We start from the raw sequence: 24,300 nt of genomic DNA, 5'->3' as shown, positions 1-24,300 counted from the left end.
TTTTGCAATTCATTTCCAATCTGAGCAAGACCCTTCCAGGTGGTCGTCTTGATGGAATGAGAAAAATTCATCATTCTCGCACTGTTCTAAATAGAACACTAAACTGGAGCTCTGCCCAAATTTAGACAGGAAGTGGTTGCTTCCTAATGAAATGCTTCCTTTCTGTTGTCTAGGAGGCCATCTGCTCATAGATGTGTCGATCGTTCATTGTTTCAGCTCAGACACTTCTATTGTCAAGTTCTTGACAAGACGAGTAAGGGTTTCAATGTCACTTGCTTCCTTTCCTTTACCCTTGCTCGCTGCAACTTGGGGCTTCCTGCTCACATTTCTGGAGTCTTTTGCAGGTTCATCATCTTTGATGACTCTAATCGTACACAAATCCTTCTCTACAATGATTTCCTCTTCTCAATTTTCTAATAACATTGGTTTCACAGCTCGCTTGATGAACTGCGCAATACTGGTTGGCAATGCAGACGTGTAGTAGTCGACAGTGATGGAGTCATAAGGTTTCGTGTCCACTGAAAACTTATTCAATATGTGCGAAAACCTCTAATTAAAGTCTTTTACGTTTTCTTTTGACTCCATATTTAGACTGCCCAGCTCTTTGAGAAACATGGTCGGGGTCTTGTCATCAGTGAATTTTTCCAAAAATATCCATTTGAACATAACCCAGTTAAGGATGGAGTTGATAGGAAAGCTGTGATACCATACTTCTGCATGGCCATCCAAGGTACACAGAACAATCTGCATGCAACGTCATCGTACAGTACCTCGAGTGTCTACAAATGTAGGTAGAAGTTTTCCATGTGGTCTTTTGCCTTCACTGTGATTTCAGGGTCATACTTGGTGAGCATTCTCTCCAAACGCTTTGGCATCCCATGCAAAGCACCCGAGAGAGCCAATGGTCCCCAAGTCATCCATTCCATGTTTTGGTCAGCCATGTCTTCTTCTTCTTCCTCCTCCTCCTCTTCTTTAGAATGTGACGGTTCTGACTCTGAGTCTGTTGGTTCGTCTCTGCCTCTACCTCCTCTGCTGCCTTCCCCTCTACCTCCTGTACTAGAATCTAAGCCCAAGATCACGAGGGTGTCTCATTCTCCCTACTGGAAGACTAGAGGTTCCTCTCCATTCTCAATAGCTTCTGCCAGACCTTCGAGTATGGCAATAATTGCTTCTTCTACCGATGATACAATGACTCCTGTGGGAGTGGACTCTGGCTTCCTTGATGCATATAGAAGGTGTTGTATTTTTGGGATCAGTCCGACTACCTTTGCAAACTAATGGGTGATGGGATGGAAAGAGTAGAGGTGATGATACGAAATTTCGTGTTCATGTTTGGGAGGTGAGGAGTATCCAACTTCAGAGTTGCGTGTAGATGAGAGGGAGTGCGAGTTATTGCCTTGACCAGATGATTGATGAGTGGGGGTGAGAGGAAATTTAGCCATAAACAACTGGCGGCCCTCCTTCTAGCACCATAAATGTTTATGATGCTAGACCCGCCAATGTTCAGGGGATATCCCTAGTATGAAGTCCCAACTAGACCTCACACCATTTGGTGTAGGAGTTCCATCTGGTATGATGGCCTGGTTGCCATTATCTTAAATTTTTTCCTTAGCTCTTACTTGCAAACAATGAGAGTGGTTTTCTTTGTCTTCAAACAATGAGGTTCAGGTGCTTGGTGATTGCTTAGTGTTACTTGTGTCAAGGTTCTTTCACCGCAAAGGGAGAGGGTGGAAGTGAGCCTCAAGTCGAAATGGAATAGTCCCAACTCTGTCAGAGACACACAACATAATAGGACATGCGAAGCTTCTGGAAGAGTAGTCCACATGGATGCAATAGTCACAAACACACATTGAGCGATAACATGTACATCACCCAGCAAAGTAGTCCACACGAGTGCAACAGTCGTTATAACAAGTTTATGAGAATGATTATGTGAACTTTCTGATGGGATATCCCACACGGGTGAGACAACGTTAACAACTTATACAACACATTTTCGTAAGAATATGTATTAGAAGAACCAAAATAGTTCAATTTTCTTAACACAGGTTAAAGGAACATGCATTACAAGTGTCCAAAGAGTAGCCTTACAAACAAATACAATACATGTTTGAAAATGTGTTGGCCTGTTATCAAGCTTCTGAATTAATAGAAAGTTCCAAGATACATCGGTACACCATACATCAATAACACTGATAACGGGGTGTTGGAGCCACTGCTCTCTCCTCATACAAAATACTACAAACTCTCAAGGCTATGTGGGAGGAGCCAAGATGAAAAGTATTTTTCATGTAAAAGTGAGGGGTATTTATATCCGAGGGTAAAACTGGCCCTTGTGACTATTCGACTTCCCTCATGACTATTTGACTTACATGACTATTCGACTTTACATGACTCTTCAACTTTACATGATTCTTCAGATTTACATGTGGGTCTCTTGGGATTCCACATTACATTACATTGATTAAAATAGTGTGCTCCATAGTAGTGATGTGGCCGAGATGACTCATGACATGACTCAACACGATAGAGCTGGTATGTTCATGCAGTTGGTGGTGTGCATGTCGAGCTATAGTGTTGCTGAGTGATGGATGTGCTCTTGGTGTATCATAGCTTCACCTCTGCATGGCAAGGTGTCTGGAGTATTTGATGGGCTTGGTGTTTTCTTGATGTTGCACATGTATGCCTCTCCTTTGCTTGTACTTGGCATGCTCCATGTGTTTGTCTGTCTGCGAACAAGTCTACTTGTATGTGCTCCTTTTTCATCCCATTCGCCGTCGTGCCATGTCTCATCCATGTACCTATATCTGCAATCACTCATGATGAGATGACATCAAATCCATAAATATCCTAGCCTACCATGATGCATTGTTTTTCACTTTTAGATGCAGGTGACCGAGAGAGAGGACAAGGCTTTGGAACTGTGTAGAGCACGTTTCAATCTGGGATGTGGGCTCTGGGAAATGTCCATGAAAATTTCACAGAGGTCATTGGGAGGCTGAGATGGGAAATTCGAATCAGTAGTGACTGTTTGCAGGATTTGGCTCAGCTAGAGGGAAGATATGTGCAATATTTCTAGGGAGACAATGTAGGCAGCATAGGGAGACTGGTAGTGAAAACTGCACAATTTCTCTTGGGAAGCTAGTAGTGGGCTATGGTATTCCACTGGAAAAAACTGTGCAATTTCTCTTCGGAGGCTGGTAGCGGGCTACGGGAGTCCGCTGGAAAAAATTGCACAGAGCTGGGGGGCTGGCCTATTGGAAATCCCTGTGCATTTTATGGGTTGAGTGGGATGTTGGGAAGCTTGGAGACTGCTGATGAAAACTACACAATTTTCAGGAGGAGCAGTAGGTCGGCTGACAGGGTGACTAGATGAGAAAAGTGCACGATTTTTGAGGGGAGGGCAGTGATAGGCAGCGAGTGTCTATCTGAAATGTCTATGAAGTTTCTTCAGTCAGCAAAAGTGGGTATGCTTGGCATCTTCTATGTAATGTTTTGGAGGAGTGAGGCACAGGGCCATTGCCCGGTCAAACTCTCAGGTTGACCAGCTAGAGGCTTGGTTGATTTTCTTGCGGGCTATTATACTCCTATAGTAATAGGTGTCATATTTCATGATTGACTGGTTGAGCTTTGTAATATGTTCATCCTTTCCTTTTTGTAAAGGTTTCCATATTATCAAAAAAAAAAATGTTAAGAGGGTATACCCTAAAAGAAAAATCAAAGGGTGAAAAAAAAAAATCGTCAAAAGAAAAAATGAAAAGAAATGAACCCCAAATAAAAAAGACCAGGAAGTGTGCAAGTCCAAATGCCACTACTATTTCATTTTATATAAATAAAGCATCATGTACAGCTTGTTAAACTTTTTTCCACAATTGATGAATGTCCAAATAGCTTAATCTTGGCTAGTTCATGTTTGAATTTCATGTTTTAGAGATAGAGAATAAAATCTGTCCAAACTGTTTAAACTTGGTAGATAAGTAGATAGGTAGAGAAGTAAAGGAGCTCAACAATTTAATCTGAGCCCTTGGAAGAAATAAGTGCAGAATTAGGTAGGCTTATCATGCAAAAGAAAAGAATATTGAAAAGGGTTTGCTAGTCTAAGTGCACCCAAGAGAAAGAGAAGAAAAAATGCTAGGCAAAGTAGGTTGGGTATGTGTAGATTTCGTTAGACTTTGCTGTAATACTGAACTTTGGAATAAAGAGCTGTTGGAAACAATCTGTTTTCTCGCCTACTGGATGAAGAATTGACGCATAGTACTTGTCACATAATTCTTGAATCAAACTTCGGATCAATAAGTCCCATATATCTTATGTTTTATAGTTTTCTTGTTTATTATGTCATCTATGTTTCATGGTCTAAATGATAAAGAGAAAGATTAATTCAAAATTCTTGACTGCACGTTGTTTTCAGTCTTTATCATTCTCTGTGTTTTTCTTCAGAATTCGTATAAACAGTGAATTCTTAATTGCTCATGTTTCCTGATTCTCTCATATTGATTATTTGATAAAGAATTCTTAACTGCTCTTGGTCGGTAAGCATCCATTTTCCCTCTTTCAATATGTTGAAGGATTCTTAACTGCCCTTCACCCATTTGAGCCCATTCCATCTATTTTCAGCTCTTTAATTGTTCCATGTTTGACTACCTTGCTTTGTGATTCCATCCTCTGTTAGAAACCGAATCCAGAAAGCCATCCTTCATTGACTCCATCATGCCCAATAGACTGAACTCTTTAGTTTTACCTCTCTGTTCTATTGAATCTCACCACCCAAACTCAAAACAAAACCCTTGTACTTCATAACTAGCCTAATACCTTAAAAAAAAAAGCTAAATCATAAAGAGAGAGCCCTCTCTGGATGCAGATTGGCTAGAATCTGTATCTAAAAGATTTGTCTGTGGTTACCTCAGCCGTATTCCCTTTCTTACAACTTTTGGGAACAACTTGAGTGATAACACAGGCATCGTAGATTGAGATGGCTTGCTAAGAAAATTCTACACTATTCTAGGTGACATTCAGTAGGGTCGACTCCAGGATTGCATAGTGAAAACTGCCTGGGAGGCAACCTCAAGCTCTGCACAATTTTGGGTAGCAGTACATGTTCACTAAGGGATAAAACTGCGCAGTGCATCTCAGCGGAGTTTCATCTGTTGGGGTTGGTCCGGTCGACATAGCTTTAGAAAAATTACAAAGTGTGTGAATGAGTGACTTCATACATGCATGACCTTTCTAACACACACTCAACATGACTTGACGATAAGACACCTCAAATCATCAAGACAACGTATACTTAGTGTGACCGACCGACGGATGCGAGCGACAAGTGTGGCACTTGTGATAGATCATTGAATGACCGTGATGACACTTTCGGGACATTGCATACAACTCCATTTATGAGTGTGACAAATGCTTATATAGTGAATACAACTTGTACACACAAAGATAGACTTTGTTCATAACCAAAACATGGCTACAAGCATGACATTGTGACCAACATTCTAAAAGATGTCTGGTGAACGGTCAAGCAAGGAGGGTGCAAAGACTCAACATGAGCTTACGAAATGAGCCCAAGTGTTTGCAAACATCAAGGATAAAGCCCAAGGAAGGCTACGAAATTGGATGCAAGCCAAAATTTTGGAGGGTGTTGTAGCCACTACAACAGGAGGTATTCGTAATCCATACAAGGTACTTGGACATTCTTAATGTGAAGAATTTTCATAAGAAGAGTCAGATTGGTAACGCATATGTTTAGAATCATATCATCCAACATTATCACATAGAAAGGCCTTGACTAACAACTCTATCTCTCCACAAGATCAAAATATGATGTTGGCCAGACAAATGATTTATAGACACCGTCATCATTTTATCCCAAGGAACATATCCCACCCAGATGTTCATAGGGTATGTCCTTTCAGGACTATTTTTATCTTGGATTTCGAGTCCTCAAAGAATATCAGTCCTTTACAAATACTCTTATTTTGGATACCCTACGACATCCTCAAATATTATCAGATGTCAAATGCATACCCAATCTTCCATTCTTTCTTCCAAAGTGAAGACAAGAATGATGTATCCATCTCTCCTCATGGCCTTCACTAAGACTTACGACTATTAGTCCTGGTCTAGTGCATGACACATGAAGTAGAGAACCATACCTGTCACTCCCTCTTAACCAGGGATGACCAACCCATTTCATAAAAGGAATGTACCCAAGCTCCCTCTTAACTAGGGACTTGTTTTCAGCAGCTCACTTTTTCTTCGGTGGAGATCATGGTATCTTTAGCTGCTTGAAGAGATCCTCCTTTCAATGTAATGAATTTCATTTTTATCATTATGGCATCTTCATCTTTTTTTACTTCTTTGTAGGGAATAAACCATCCATCACTTTCATCGAGTCGGTCATGTCATCCTTCCCTTTGTTTGAAAGTGATATTTTAGTCCACATTTGGGTTTCCTTCATACAATTACCTCTTCTATGTCATGTTTCCTTCAGGATATTACATCCTACCACATGAGTGCTAGTTGTAGATGACATATATAACTCCTTTTTGGTAGCCCTGCATTTAACCCATCCAGATGTTATTCAAAAAAAAATTAACATCAAACCAAAGTTACCTTTTGTGATGGTCTTTCATCAGGACATTTTTCTTGTTACAACATCAACATATTGCATACAAATTGACACATCTCCTAGATATTTAATGTCAAGGGTCTTCTTTCTTTATCAAGGTCTTCGTATCTTTCCCATGGAGATACCATGGCCAATTATTTTATTTATCAGATGTCGATTTTGTTTTCTATGTGACCAAAGTTTCATTTTTCATGATCTCTTCTTTCGTTCTTCACATATTGCTCCCCATGAACTTCTATCCATGTTTTCTTCATTTTTTTTCAGCCACCTCATATTCCATATGAGGATATATTATGTTTATTTCATCTTGTCAATATCTGAGACATGCCTTGATGCATCTTTTCAATGAAAGAGATCCCCTCTGATCATACTCAAGAGATAGAGTATTCACCCATGATATCTACAACTATATGACATGAATTTATCAAAAATATGCATACATACCTCTTTTCTTCTTTTGATCCTCTAGGCTTCCTTCAAAAACTTCCTTTTCTTGCTTGAAATACCTTCAACCATGTTGCATTCTTTTGTCATCATACCAATTATCCTTCATGATTCCCATAAAAGATGGAACTGTAGTGAGACACTTGCTTTTCTCGAGGGAGGTGAACATTTCAATGAAGATTCCTTCTGCGGATCTTGATTATCCTTCATCCTACAAGCTCTCCTATCATGATGATAGTGCATGGTTGTCCCTTTCTATATGCTAGATGACTTTATTCTATTCATAAGCACCACTTATGCTTTTAATGAGGTTACCATGATCTACTCATGATGACTTCTATAGATTTTTACTTTAGCTATCTTTTAAGCTTCTATAATGAAGTCATAAGCTCTTTCTTCAATTGTATGCTATCATGATGCTAGCCCCTAAAATGATGCATTAGGTCATAATGCTTTTCTTCTTGACTACCATGGAGGCCTTTTTCACCATTCTCTCCATATTGTTGTGAACCAGACATCCATAGTCATACAATTGCCTTCTTCCATCACATTCCTTAAAATAAAGGTTCAACCCAACCATCTTTACTTCTTGTATGTGCAATATTTATTGACAAGCACCCCAAGAAAATATGTGATACCAAAAGATGATGTCAAAATTTCTTTATAGGGTTTTCATGCAATCATGATGTCATCCTAGTGATTCTTAAGTTCAAACCCTATATCAATTTATTTTCCCTCTTTATGTCTTTATAGGGTTCATCCTTTTCCTTATAATACTAATAAAACCTAGTATCATGTATTCAACCCTAAAACATCTTAAAATATACCATAAATACCTTATGGTTGCTTACCTTTTTCATGATGACTTGTAATTCCAAAATGTCGTCTTCATTGATCTGTTTAGGGTATTAGATATTCTTCATTGTACTCATCTATTGCTTCTTTCAACTATATGATTGCCACTGACATTGGATTGATGTCCCTATAGATTTACAGGTCTTCACATAAAACTGATAATCCATGTTTCTCTCTGGTGATGACACAGTTTCGACATTTCCTTAATGGCTAGATTGCTTCAGATATCCTTCATTAGTTCTTTCAAACTTCTTTACAGTGAATGGATATTTTTCAGAGAAAAAATATATAGTAGATTGGTGACTGCATCTTTTATGCCACATGAACTTAGTCAACATAGGATTTTGACTTGTAAGTAGAGTAGAGTAGCGATGTTACAAGGAAAAATCTTGAAGATGAGATCTATGCTATCACAAAGATAAAGAGATACGTGCTTCAAACTTTTTGCAAGTTTGAGTTTTTGATAGAGAGAAACTATATGTATGTACGTAGGGTGATATGGTCGACAAATCCAAATTTTACTAAGAGGAGTATCAGGTCTACATATGCCCAGAAGAGGATCAGGTTCTGGGATCCTTTTTGACACAATGAGTTTGGATTGATGCTTCCTTTCAGAGTTTATTTTATCAACTTTTTGCTAGGAGATATCAACTCTTGAATGGAGACTTCAAAATAATTATATTTACCTCAGAATCTCGAATCTGTGGTTGTTACTATAGGTTTGAATTCATGTAATGGTGAAAATAATCCATACTTTCTCTCCTCCTTGCAATGAATTTGGCCTTCAAAATATCTTGATGTAATTTTTTTCTTCAAGATCTCAACCTACAACTTAACGTATTCTCACTTCAAATTTTGGCTCTACCATTTTGTGGGTGATATCACTAGGAGATTTTTTTTTATCTCCAAGATGGTCCTCATATGGAAGCCAAAAACCCCTTACAACCACCAATTAGGTCATTGTGCCATTTGTCCACCACATGAGCAAGCCATGTGGTCGCTCACCCATACGTCATGATCGTATGTCTGAAGGTGGGCCTCTCGAACCTAAATGTATGCCTTGTCATTTGGTAATTGACTATTGTAGTTTTATTATGTTGGACACTTCTGGGCATGGATTAATGGGGGTATTAGGCAGAAAGAATGGGTTAGTTTTGTTCTCTTGTCCCTCAGACCTTTTTGGATATTAACCTTGGATTCTAGTCCCATGGGATCTCTTTTACTGACCATTTGGATTTAGGGATGGTATTTCATGGGAAACCATGATTTTGGTTGTGTGGTCCTTCTCCCTCATCTACATATATTACCCCCTTTCCACTCATTATTTCTCCATTCATCATTTCTACCAACTAGGTCCACATTCCTCCACTGGGTCTACATAGGGCTAGTTCTCCCCTCCCCCTGCCCACACTTGGGTCAGACCTAGAATGATTCCCTAGAGGTTGATGCGCTAAAAAGAAAAGTGAAAGCATATTTTTCCATATCCAATAGGAAAATGTACCCAAAATGCAAAGGAAGGCTGAGAGAAAAACATTTAGCACGTGGGAAAAAGCCAATACATGATCTCTACCGCATCATCATGGCCATCACCCTAGTTCTTACAGGTTCTATGAGCCTCCTTCATCATATAGGAACCCATGATTGTCCCAAATCTTGGTGGGAAATGAACCACCCTACCTTGAAAGGGGGTATCCATTGCTACATCTCACACATCATGTTATTACCCATTGCTACATCTCACACAAAAGGCATATAAAGAAGGGTGGAAAAAACAAGGTTGGGGCACCTCATGTACCACGATTTCTCCCTCCTATAAATTATATACCTAAGTGTGGGCTTCCCATTTATTAGCTACCCATGTACACCATCATGTGGCCCAGGGCCGCCCCTTCTCATCCCCTACTCCATTCACCTCTTTTTCACATACCACCGCCTTTTAAAGGATGTACCTTGGACATATTATCCCCTTTAGAAGTATAAACCACCTAATAGGATAATTGGTTAACTCCATTTGGAATTTGGAGGTATTAGCACATTCTAAAGCCCATTATGGAAGGGCATGCCATTATGAAGTCCCCACATGGGGTCCATAGTTTGTAAGCTCTTTTACTCGATTTCTTTAATGACTTGTTGTATTGGAAGTCTAGGGGATGCATTGGATCTTATGTAGGATTGCAGGTGGTCTTCATCTTGGGATTAGTCTCCCTATACGGGGTCATAACTCTCCAGAGGGCTACATTGGAACATGTAGGGTGTGTGTTGAGAGCCATGGGCCTCCACATTAGTAGAAAACACTCCATGGATCCCAAGAGATGTTCATAGATTGGCTCGAGATCCATATTTTGGACGAGGAAGATGCACTTGGTTCACCTTTGCCCAACCATCCCCACAGATGTACCATGCGCTTTGGAATTGACCCAAGACTTGTAATATGATATGGCATCACCCACATCATCAACGAAGCCCTTACAAATGATCCACATGCATCTTTGACTTAGTTGGATACCCATGAGGTTATTGTTGTGCACCCACATCCACTCAGAGCACCATAGGTTTATTGTTTGGATAATAAGGGGCCAACCCTTTGTCCATCAATTTTGAGGGTCCTATTATTCATTATGGCACCAATGGGCCTTATCAAGCCTCTTGGAGGGCCCTACAACATGTATTGTTTATCATTTGACCTCTTAAGAGGCTTATTATTTCATTTATGAGATAGTTTGATGGGCTTGTCACAAAAAGTTAGGTTATTAGCACATTATTTTATTTTTGGGGCTTATGTATGCCTAAGAGACTAATTCAAACTCCTAATTAGTGTATAAATACAAGTGAGATAAATTCATTTTCTCATAATCACTTGGATTGGATCTCTCTTCTATTTAGAGAATTTCACACATTTTCTAGAATGAAGAATTGGAGCACGGATGAATTTTGATGTTTGGATTGGAGTATTTTATCTCGGAGCTTCTTTATTGTCAAATTGTTGATGGTTGGATATGTTCTATTACATGTAAGTACACACTTTTAATGCTATTCTTGTTTTACTTTTGTCATATGCATTGAATGCGATTTTCGCTATAATAGGGCTAATTGCTGCATTGCATAATTACAAATTTGTGGAATTATTGTTTCTATATAGTGTTGGAAACAATGATAATAATGAGAGAGGGGGGTGAATCAATATTAAGGCTAATTTTAAATTTTTATGTGAATTTACCTTTCCGATTCAAACTTGGAAACCATGCATATAATGAGCAACAATATGAAATCAACAATCAAGGACACACCATGAGCATCATACATACAAGACACAAGGTTTTACGTGGAAACCCTTTCGAGAAAAAACCAACAAAATTTGTTATTGTTATTGATGTAAATAAGAGCACCCACTCTATTACATCAATCTATTTTGTGAGCACCCACTCACATGAAGCACCAAATCCCTTTGATTGTTTTCTAGCATTGACTAACAGGAGCCACCAACTCCCCGTTTTTGTAGACACTTGTCCACCTTACCAGAAGCATAATGTGAGGCATTGACCTCACAGATTTTTTGCAAGCACCAACTTACAGGTCCTTGGATTTTTGTAAGCCAAGTTGCAGGAGGCACCAACCCCCAAGTCTTCTCAAGCACCCACTAGAGATGGAAGCACCAACTTCTTGTATGCAAGCACAAACCCACACTCAAATAGGAAACGTGTGTTCATTGTAAATGGAAACTCCTCTTCCTGATATCAACTTTGTTCTTTGCTCACTCTGCTCACTCTTTAGCAACACCCTGATCTACTCAAACAATCACTCATCGCAGTCCATGCAACTTTGTCCTCTGCTCTCCATTAGCGTGCTCTCATCTCTCGACCTTTTTCTCTTCTTTGCACAATATCAACTCTTGAACTTCTTTCTATGCATAGGAATCTTCATCCTTTCTTGCAACACATGCACTTTCAACCTTTCTCACATAGCATGGGCAGCTTCGGCCTTACTCACACATCATAGACAACTTCGGCCTTTCTCACAGCAGTGCACATGAAACTTCTGCTTTACTCATAGAGCGCACAGGAAAGTTTCGCCTTTACTCACAACAACAAAACTCTCGGGGTCTCTTACCTATGCATAGTCATTCTCAGCCTTTCTCCGCAGAACTAGCTCTCTCTCAACCTTACAGAGCAGTGCACTCACTCAAATATTTTCCACTTAGCTCACTTGAAACTATGTTACTTCCCCCCCAACTGTTCATCTGAGCTCTTGGGTTTTGTTCCTTTGTTGCCCTATGCTACCACACTATCCTGTGTTCACACTACATGAGTGTACCTTGGCATGGATCTTCCATTTGATTTTTGTGTCTAACTTAGTCTCTTCCATTGCATTAACCATGAGAATGGGCACCTCACAATTTCTCCATACTGAGAATGAATTCCTAGTCCACTTGCACACTCCAACCAGGCACATTCCTCTCTGTGAACAACATTATTGTCGCTGAGGTTATCCATGCTTATTAATGGTTTCACATAGCTTGGTTGTCCTTCCTCATGGCTTCTCAAATGTATGAAAGCATGGCCTTCCTTTCTATTGTTGTGTCTCCTGTTTGTCTCTTGTCACAGTGTAGAAATAATGATCAACCTTGTAATCCTTCATTGCCTTACTGCATGGAGCTCCATGCTAAGAAATTAATTCTTAGATGACCTCAAGGTAGACCCAACACTCCTTCTCGAAGACCATGGTCCTTTTTTCCTTCACCTAATGATCTTTGACAGTCACCATTACTCCTGAGACTAACTCCTTTACCTGTACATTCAAGCTCACAGCTACCGACCCATACGCCTTTACCTCTATGTACTACGTTATTGGAGAAATTCCACATTGCAACTTCACAGTAGTGCAATGTTCTTGTTGGGGCCAATCTTCCTTTACGATGATCTGTGCGCTTGGAAATATGGATTTACATGACCAAGAGTCTACCCAATATTGGAAGCTCCCTCTATCAAAAATTTTTCAACAACCAACTGTTCTGAATTCCTGATATCCTAATCCTTTGATTTCTGAGCTCCTTCTGCTTAGTCCTCACAATGAACTTCTCACCATAGGATCGCTGCTTGTGACCTACCGCTTAACATTAAGGTGTTAAGCCTTCAGACTCCTGTTGGTGGAAATTCTCCCTTTGTCAAATTCTTTGTGCCCTTGGTTCTTTGAACTCTCATGACCATGTACCAGCCCAATATCAGAAGCCCTTCTATATCAGAACTTTTCAATACTCCAACTGTTATAGAGTTCTGATTTCTTCAACCTCTAATCGTTGACTTCCGATCTGATGTCATCACTCCACATGGAGACTCCTTAGTGGTGACACATGTCACCCGGTTCTGGCCCATTAGCCTACCCAACAAAGTTGAATATGCATGCCACATGTCTTGTCGTACTACCACGTCATGCTGATGTCAGCTGCCACTAGTCCCTTATTAGAGCCAATTAATCCTACCATGTGTCCTTATCAGATCCAATCACATGCTTCCATGTGTCCTTATCAGAGCCAATCACATCCTGCCATGTGTCCTACTAGAGGAGACAGAGGAGGACCCACCAACCTTGGTTTTACATCGAAATCCTTTGTTAATTTTTCTTTTGACATTCCTCGGTGATTTTAAAGGCTTATTGGCACTTATCAATATTACAACATTTTAAAGGTTCCTCACTTGAAAGTTTTTTTCTATTGCGATCTTTGATATGCCGATCTCTAGGATTTCGATATCCTCCAACCTCTGATACAACCTGTTTCGATGTATCTCACATTTGATATTCTGATATTGCTAATATGCCGACACCGACATTCCAATGCGCTAATACACCATTCTCTGGGGTTCCAATCTCTTGATGCACTGAAACACTGACATTTAATCGTCGATATACTGATATGCTGACCTTTGATTGCCCATGCGCCAATCTATTGACCTCCAATCACCGATGCATCGATATGCTGATGTGTCGATCTTATGATCTCTGATATGTTGGACCTCAGATATTCCAACCTTCTTAGGACGTCAAGTCCCTGATCATCGAAAAGCCATAACTTTTGAACCAGGAATCCATTTCTGGACTTTTTCATATTGTTGGAATATCTTCCAGAGAATTTTCCAATGGAGAGGGTCTAATGTAGGCTTTGAGACCATTTTCTAATTCTAGGATGGATCCAAAATATCTGCCACTGTTCTGTGCCTTGACTCTCTAGATAATTGAAATAACAACCACCAAGGTGATCCTATGCATGAAGCCAACAACTACCATGGGGTTCCTCCTAGTCGATCACTGTAATCATTAGTTTACGGATTCTCCAATAAGCTTACTACTATGATGATTCTCTACATGAAGCCTGTAACTGTCATGAGATTCGTCCTGGGCCATAACTACCAACATCTATTGTGCCAGGAATCCAAGCTAGTCTGGTTGACATCAATGCCAACACTCCTGACAATAGTTAGGAAATGCTCCTACCAATAGTTAGGCACTGCTCTTGCCAATAGTTAGGAAATTCCAACTTCCCAACACATCACCCCAACATGACTATTGACATCAATGCCAACACACTTGAAGATGCCTTCACTAGGCCACCAGACATCCAGACAATGCCAATTGTCCAACGATATCCCCCTTTAGCATTGATGGAAACACTCCATCTTTATCTTCATGTGATGGCCAAACCTCGTGCTGCTTCCACACATCTCATTGCATGAGACACCAATGACCTTCTTTCTTCTACATAGGCCATCACAACTTCTCTCCCCCTTTGACATCAATGGCAAGGGGTTACAAATTGCCTTTCTTTCCCCATGAAATCACTTGGTTGTGAAGACTAGAGTCTTAGCTATTGAGATGTGCATTTTTCTTCATAGAAATCTCTACCAAGACTATCACTGCTACTGCTCCATAAATTGGGAATATTTGATATGATCCCCCTGAACATATACTGCCTTTGATTTGAATCCCTGATCCAAGATCTTTTTCTTATAGATGTATTAAAGAATTACATGCATAAATTGTAGCTTAAACATAGAAATTTAATGTGCACATGAGAGAAGAGGAGAAACACATAAAGCATGAAAGAAGACAACAAAACTTGAGAATGAAGTTCGTCCGACTTGGACTACGTCTCCAAGCCCTGCTCGATCAATGGGGAGGCCTTCATTCATTAAGTGGCATGAGAAAGAAGAGTACAAGCATCAGTTAAAAAAAGGACTTTTATACCTCCATATTGAAAAATGGCCAAAAAATGCAAAAATATGATGGAGAAACAGATAGTTCCATGCGTTTGTGGCATTGAGAAATGCTGAAACCATATAAAACTTGTCAAAATCTGATAAAGTGAAAATCTGGCCCTCCTGCAAAAGTCTGCCTCGAACTATGTGTGCTCCCTCCTCTGCCTGGGCACACTGTTGAACTGAGTTTAAATAATAAAAAGGTGGTGGACTTCACAAGGAATACGTTGTGGAACAGTTGGTTTAATATTCGTTTGTTACGGAGGAGGTCGGGCAGTCAAACCCCGCCTCCTTTTTTTACATAACGAATTTCTTTAAATAAAAAAAAAAGGTTGGGATGGGCCCTCCTTGAGTGGCCTGCCCACCTTACCTACCTCCTCTCCAATGATTTTGTGTATTCATTGGTGGTCGGAGGGTGAAGGTTAGGTTCGTGCCCCAAGGGCCAGCCTACCTTTAATGCACTTTGTTTGTTTTTTAACGGGGTTGGGTCTGTTCCCCAAGGGTCGGCCCAGACAAAACCTCTGCGCTTTATTATGGTGGTTTTGTGGGATGGGGGCAGGGGTCGGGGGTTGTGGCCTGCCCCTCCATATATATATATGTTGAAGTTTTGGGGTGGTGGGGTTGGTGGCCCGCCACCCTTTTTTTATAATTTTTTTTTGTTAAATAAAACAACCTGGCCATTTTTGAAAATTCGGATTTTGACCGAAGGAGTCATTTTAACCAGGCGACAATTTTGCTTGGAATCTGGCCAGAGTTGGAAAGATTCCATCCGCTAGAAAATGTCCAAATTGTGTCTTCATTAATCCTGCCCAGTTAGAAAAATTAAACCCAACTTTGACTACCTAGGTGCACTGGTGAATTGAGTCTAAATAATAAAAAGGTGGTGGACTTCACAAGAAATCCATTGTGGTGTAATTTATTTGAGATTCATTTGTTACAGAGGAGGTCGGGTGGTCAAACCCCACTCTTACTTCTTCGCAATTTTCTCTCCCACCAGACGAGAGCGGTGCCACTCAGTCGAAGAGAGGCCAACTGAATCTTTGCCTCATCCCGCAGTAGATCTCAATCTGCCTAATCCAATTATTCATCTTTTCTGCATTACTTTCACTGTTATACATGGGAAGATCAAATTTGACATCTAATTTAAAGAAAGGTTTGTTAGATGCACCCCTTGAATTGCTATGATGATGATGATGATGAGAGGAAGAAGAGCTTTCACTCATGGAAGGAGAAGGAGGAGGTTCTTCTTCACCATTTCCATGCACTAAACCTTGTTCTTCTACCTTTTTCCCTTCTACTTTCTCCATCCTTGAAAGCAATTGACCAACATTTTCTGCCATTGTATAGAAGGTTTTGCAGAAATTGAGCTCCTCTTCATAACGAGCCTCTTCATCTGCCATGTTTCTCCTTCGATGTGCACGCCCCGCTTCAGGATCGAAAGACTTTAGTTTCCCTTTGCCTCTTCAGAGCCTGTTTCTTGTTAGCATACAAACATGCAATTCACATCTAAAAAGAACTACTCTAATACCACTTGATCCAAGATCTTTTGCTTATAGATGTATTAAAGAATTACATGCATAAATTGTAGCTTAAACATAGAAATTTAATGTGCACATGAGAGAAGAGGAGAAACACATAAAGCATGAAAGAAGACAACAAAACTTGATAACAGAGTTTGTCCAACTTGGACTACGTCTCCGGGCCTTGCTCGATCAATGGGGAGGCCTTCATTCATTAAGTGGTATGAGAAAGAAGAGTACAAGGATCAGTTATAAAAAGGAGTTTTATACCTCCATACTTAAAAATGTCCAAAAAATGCAGAACTCTGATGGAGAAATTGACATCGCCATTGCGTTTGTGGCATCGAGAAATGTTGAAACCATATAAAATTTGTCAAAACCTGACAAAGTGAAAATCTGGCCTTCCTGCAAAAATCTGCCTTGAACTACGTGCGCTCCCTCCTCTTCCTATGCGCACTGGTGAACTGAGTTTAAATAATAAAAATGTGACGGACTTCACAAGAAATCCGTTGTGGCACAATTTATTTGAGATTAATTTGTTATGAAGGAGGTTAGGCGGTCAAACCCCACTCTTAATTCTTCACAATTTTCTCTCCCACCAGACGAGAGCAGTGCCACTCAGTTGAAGAGAGGCCAGTTGAATCTTTGCCTCATCCTCTTCGATCTGCTGAATCCTGCAATAGATCTCAATCTGCCTAATCTAGTTATTCATCTTTACTACATTACTTTCAACATTATACATGGGAAGATCAAAGTTGACATCTAATTTAAAGAAAGGTTTCTTAGATGCACCCCCTTAATTTATACGATGATGATGATGATGATGAGAGGAAGAAGAGCTTTCACTCATGGAAGGAGGAGGGGGTTCTTATTCACCATTTCCATGCACTGAACCTTGTTCTTTTGCCTTTTTCCCTTCTACTTTCTCCAACCTTGAAAGCAACTGACCAACATTTTCCACCATTGCATAGAAGGTTTTGCGGAAATTGAGCACCTCTTCATAACGATCCTCTTCATCTGCCATGTTTCTCCTTCAATGTGCATGCCCCGCTTCAGGATCGAAAGACTTTAGTTTCCCTTCGCCTCTTTCTGATCCCAAAATGGATCTAACATAGACTTCTAAGTCTATGAATTTTCTTCACAGAGGAAAAATTAAAGTCATTGGATGATTTTGAAAATACTCTCATTGCAGATATCTCTTCATTTCTGAATCTAATGCAATTTGAATGGGCTAAAATGGACTTCGGATGAAGGAGATATTGTAAAAAGAAAATTGGCCATTGTCCTTTGAAAAGGAGGAATTTTCTTATTAAATGGGACTTAAGAGAAATAAAGGATTTCTATGGAAAAATCACATTAGAAGGTTCAAAGGGAGGACTTAGACCAAAGGCCTTAAGGACCTTGATTGCGATCTTCGACATATCACATCGGAGGTAGGCTACCATGCGATATCGGAAACCGGGCGAGCCGATAGAGCGATTGCGATCGGCGGATCGACAATCATCACAGTCAAAGGGAAGACCCTCGGGGCCATTGCGATAGCGATATGCAATGCATTGATATCAGCAATCAACGATTTGTGGATTGCAACAATATAAAGGCCCGTCACATATGCGATAGAGCGACTTGTGATAGCGTCGATAAAGCGATTGCGATATGTCGATAAAGCAATCGTTGATAGTTGTTTGCATCGTAAAAAGGAATGGGGGATGGACCAGGACTCTTGGGCAGCGCGATTGTGATTAGTGATCAAGGCACAGACCCAATAAAGATTATAAATGTGATTGAATAATATTTGAAATCCGGATTTATGAGATTTCTTTGTATTTCCGCGTATTTGTCAAATTCTTGGGTTTTAAGCATTTTTCCTGTGTGATTGCGATTTGCAATGATAGGATGGACCTGAGAGGGATATAGATGTGATTTAAGGCCATTTGAAGTCTGGGCTTAAGGCCCATGACGAGTTTTTCTGTGTATTCCTTTTCATTTCCATTCCAAACGAAGAATGTGTTATTTTCGTTTTGGAAAGAGGCCGCCAGTTCATTTCCATTTGGAAACGACCATCACACCTATGCCACGCTATGAGTGGGAATTTCTATAATAGGGATGCATTATGAAGCACACAAAGTTGAAGAGCTGCAAGGGAATGATTCCTCATGATTGGGGACAGAGGAATGGATGGAAGCTACAGAGTCAAAGGATTCCTTAAAGGCTAGAGAGCTAAACGAAGAAGCTAGTATCCCTTCAGAAGTTTTCCCTTCAGGGAGCTCACAGATGAGCCTAGAGCAGAGAAGCCACTAGAGGTTGGGGGTGATGGCAAAGGGGAAGAAGCTAGTTTTTCCCTTCAGAGAGTTGATAGAGGTAGAGCCCCCATAGGTTGGAGGCAGAGTCGCAGTTCCAGAGAAAGCCAGAGAAGCCACCAGAGGTTGGGGGCGATGGTAAAGGGGTGATTCCTCAGAGAGCTAAGTGCAGCAGAGTTGCAAAGCCTGACCGTTGAACGCAATAGAGTTTTAAAGCCTGAGAGCCTGAGAGCCAGAGAGCTAGAGGGTAGACAGAGCTAGAGAACAACAAAGAGATCAAATGATCAAGCTATTGTTGATGTCCAAAGTGTGTTGAAGATAGAAGAAGGAGTTCCAGAGACAGTGAAATAATTCCAAGGGATTTGGTGCATGCTAGAGTTCAAGATAGCTCAGAGCGCTGATTAAAGGAGTCTAGTCCAGAGAAGCCTAGATCTGTCTGTAGAGTAAGGAGAGCCAGGGGTAAGATGGTATTCTAAGCCCATTGGTCCAGTTGTAAACCTATCGAGTTGAGTGTGGAACTTGTAAAAGAAGCATTACCATAATCCCAAGGAGCCTAGTGGAGTTGATTAGTGCTCAAGGAGACGTAGCCCAAGATATCAGGGTGAACTCCATATTATATTATTGCCTCATGTGTTTTCTTATTTGTTGCATTGTATTTACTATTATGTGTGTTTTACATCAGCATAAGCAAATATACATAAGCACTTAAACATTCTAAAAACAAATATAAGCATACACCTCTTTCAAGCACTTTTAATCCTGCAATTATCAATCATAAGCATAGATCTGGGAATATATAAGCTTTGGAGTGGGAGAGGTTCTTGTAAGCATGACAAGAAGCCTTTAGTGCCCCATTTCAGATTAGGTGGTATCATAGCTAGTTATAGCAGAGCTGGTTATATCAGAGTAAGTTATACCAGAGTAGGTGGTATGATGAAGTAGGTGGTATCATGATGCTTGATTGATCAAAGTAGGATGCTTAATTGACAAAGCCATCTATTTGCGTGCTTAACTTGAAAGGTGTTTGTTTGTTTGTAAATTGATTGTTGTTTGAGTTGGTAGAGGTGAAGGGAAAGCTATTGATAGCTAAGTCCAGGAGAGGAGAAGAAGAAAGAAGGGCTGAAGGCATTCTTCTTATCCCAAAGGACCTCAAGGCAATCCTTGAAGCACAAGAGGCTTGTTGCAAAAGGTTGCTTGAATAAGCTCTTTGTTAATATTGTTTGAAGTTCTTTTGTTCATTTTGATAGTGACAACTTCTACAAGTGAGTCCTCAAATTCTTCTTTCTTCACAAGATTCTTTGATGAAGACATGAAGCAAGACTTGTCCACTATGATGGATATGGTGGGAGAAATGCATGAAGATGGAAGGAAGAGCATCATACTTAGAGAGAAGTTGAATTCCACGAAGGAAGAGAAGTAGTTGCTTGCTGGCAAATTGCAGGAAATGGAGAGGCAACTTCATATTGCAAATATGAACCTGAAAAGGATGCATGAGTTGGAGACACATCTCCTTGTTGCCAAAGAAGCCTTAGTCAAGTATCAACTTGAAGAAGAGGTAAATAATTCCATTTTGTCTTCAAATTCGGCTAAGAATGTTTATATTGGTTCTTTTGAAAAACATACCAGAGGCAAAGGTTCCAAGTTAATGTCCAAGATGGGCTATGAAGGAAAAGGCTTGGGCAAACATGCACAAGGTATTGTTGAGCCAATAATAGTTGAGGAAAGGCATAAGTATTTGGGTCTTGGCTATGGACAAGCTTATGGAGAAAGTTCCAAAGCTGCCATGAAGACAATTGAAACAGTTCCAAGAAGGAGTTTCATTTCAAGTCTTCTACCTCAAGAGTGTGAAGATTCTATTCTTGGGGAATGCAATAGTGTGAAGCATACTTTGTAGAAAGAAGGTGTATATTAGCATGCACATGAACTAGAGAGTTTTGGAAACTCTAAAAGCCTTGAAGAGATTGATGGTGTTCCAAAGGGAGCCACTTCTTCATTTGATTCACCTCCTCATGAAAGTAATAAAGGTGAAAAAGAAAGGTATAAATCTGGTTCTAATCATATTCCTTTTGATTATGTAAAGCATGGTAAATTTCCATATAAGTATGGGAAAATAATTGCATATTTCTTTTGTGGTTCAGATAACCATAGTGTTTCTAGATGTTGGAAGAGAATGACCACATATAGGAAACTTTTGAAGGAAAGGAAGCAAGAAGCCAAAGGTCCACTGGACAAGGCAAATAATGATGTCAAGAAGATGCACGTGTTGCACTTACTACCATAAGCAAGGACATATTGCTGCAAAGTGTTGGAATTTGAATCCAATGCTTCCACGAAACTTGAAGAAGGTGGAAATAGAAAATGGCAGGAATGGAAATGAAGTTTTCATTAATGATGTGTTTCAAGATGATTCACATGTTGCTATTGATATGCAGACAAAGGAAGGACCTTTGAAATGGATTGGTAAGAAATGGTTAGAGTTCTTATCCAATTAAAGTTGCATATATTTTGATGTGAACATAAATGTATCACATCTATTTGCATTTCTTTGTTAATGAGATGCAAGTTGCAATATTCTACCAAGAAGGTGAATGGAAAACGTTGAGTATGAGACTCACTTTATTGCTGCAACATTATATTCATTTCAGCTTCGAAAGTACAGTTTTCTTAAGCGAAAGTTGGAGGATGAAATGCATGCATAAGCATGATATGCATGAACACAGGGATGTTGATGATTTCCTTGTATTTGAACATGCATGTGTGATTAACTTGAAGGGTTGATTACTTTGTTGTAAACATGCATGTAATGCAATATTGACTTGGGAAAAGTTGATTTAGTCTCCAAGATGGAGATAATGATGAAGTGTTTCATCTTTGAAAAAGAATTGTAGAATTCTTTTTCTACATGATTGACTTGAAGGGTCAACTGTTTTAAAGGCATGTTTATTGTCTTGTTATCTAGTCAATCATTTGTATGCAGATGTAAGACATGGAGGTAATTCACAAGATGTGAAATCAGTTTCTTTTGATGAAGCAAGAGTTTAGGCCATCCAATTGTTGTCTATAATCCTGTTGTTGTTAACAATTGTTGTTGACAGTATGTTAAACAGGTACAAATGAAAATTTTGTGAATCAAATGTAACTTCACATTTGTTTGAGCCACCTTGGATCAGTGATCAAGGAAGAGAAGTTTAAACTACCTTCTGTGACCTTCTCAGCAAGAGTTCTACATGAAGTCAAGGAGGAAGACAGTTCTTCCCAGGAGGACAAGCACATCCAGGAAGGAAAGTGTTCAAAGGCTTTGAATCAGAGGCACTATGCAAGGCAAGTGTATGGAGGTTGAAAGAAAAGGGTGAGATATTTCATTTACAGTTCAGATCAGTATATCAGTCTTTTGGAGTCCAAAAGCTTTTTAGTGGGAAGCCGTGATCCCAAAATGGATCTAACATAGACTTCTAAGTCTATGAATTTTCCAAACAGAGGAAAATTCAAAATCATTGGATGATTTTGAAAATAGTCTCATTGCAGAGATCTCTTCATTCTGAATCTAATGCAATTTGAATGGGCTAAAACGGACTTCAGATGAAGGAGATATTGTAAAAAGAAAATTTCCCATTGTCCTTTGAAAAGGAGGCATTTTCTTATTAAATGGGACTTAAGAGAAATAAAGGCTTTCTATGGAAAAATCATATCAGAAGGTTCAAAGGGATGACTTAGACCAAAGGCCTTAAGGACCCTGATTGCAATCTCTGACATATCGCATCGGAGGTAGGCCACCATGCGATATCAAAACATGGGTGAGCTGATAGGGCGATTGCGATCGGTGGATCAGTGATCGACACAGTCAAAGGGAAGACCCTCAGGGTCGTTGTGATAACGATATGTGATGCGACGATATCAGCAATCGACAATCAGTGGATCACAAAAATATAAAGGGCCATCACATATGCGATAGAGCAACTTGCGATAGCGCCGATAAAGTGATTGTGATATGTCAATAAAGCGATCGACGATAGTTAATTGCATCATAAAAAGGCATGGGGGATGGACCAGGACTCTTGGGTAGCGTGATTGCGATTAGCGATCAAGGCATGGACCCGATAAATATTATAAAGGCGATTGAATAATATTTGAAATCTGGATTTATGGGATTTCTTTGTATTTCTGTGTATTTGTCAAATTCTTGGGTTTTAATCATTTTGCCTGTGCAATTGTGATTTGCAATGACAGGATGGACCCGAGAGGGATATAGATGCGATTTAAGGCCATTTGAAGTCTGGGCTTAAGGCCCATGATGGGTTTTTCTGTGTATTCCTTTTCATTTTCGTTCCAAACGAAGAATGCGTTATTTTCATGGATTTCGTTCTGGAAAGAGGTCGTCGGTTCATTTCCATTTGGAAACATCCATCACACCTGTGCCACACTATGAGTGGGTGTTTTTGTAACAGGGATGTGTTATGAAGCACGCAGAGCTGAAGAGCTGCAAGGGAATGATTCCTCATGATTGGGGACAGAGGAACGGATGGAAGCCACAGAGTTGGAGGATTCCTCAATGGCCAGAGAGCCAAGTGAAAAAGCTAGTCTCCCTTCAGAAGTTTTCCCTTCAGGGAGATCACAGCTGAGCCCAGAGCAGAGAAGCCACCAAAGGTTGGGGGCGATGGCAAAGTGGAAGAATATAGTTTTTCCCTTCAGAGAGCTGAAAGAGGCAGAGTCACCAGAGGTTGGAGGTAGAGCTGCAGTTCCAGAGAAAGCTAGAGAAGCCACCAGAGGTTGGGGGAATGGCAAAGTGGTGATTCCTTAGAGAGTTGAGTGCAACAGAGTTGCAGAGCTAGAGAGTTGAATGCAACAGAGTTGCAAAACCTGAGAGCCTGAGAGCCAGAGAGCCAGAGGGCAGACAGAGCCATAGAACAACAAAGACATCAAATGATCAAGCTATTGCTGATGTCCAAAGTGTGCTAAAGATAGAAGAAGGAGTTCCAGAGACAGCGAAAGAATTTTGAGGGAGTTGGTGCAAGCTAGAGCTCAAGATAGCTCAGAGTGCTAATTGAAGGAGTGTAGTCCAGAGAAGCCTAGATCTGTCTGCAGAGTAAGGACAACCAGAGGTAAGACGGTATTCTAAGCCCATAGGTCTAGTTGTAAATGCTATGGAGTTGAGTGTGGAACTTGTTAGTGCCTAGATTTACCTTAGGCTGAGGAAGGTAGGATCTTGGGCCAACATCAAACCACGCTTAACCTGGTAGCTAGCCCTACCAGGTCGGGAGAGGGCTCTCTTCGGGTCAATCTCAGCAAATTATGATCAATGAGGG

The sequence above is a fragment of the Pinus tabuliformis genome, chromosome 6, assembly GCF_031772625.1.
Source record: "Pinus tabuliformis cultivar Carrire ecotype Pingquan chromosome 6, CPIR1, whole genome shotgun sequence".
NCBI lineage: Eukaryota > Viridiplantae > Streptophyta > Pinopsida > Pinales > Pinaceae > Pinus > Pinus tabuliformis.
This window is presented reverse-complemented; position numbering follows the sequence as displayed.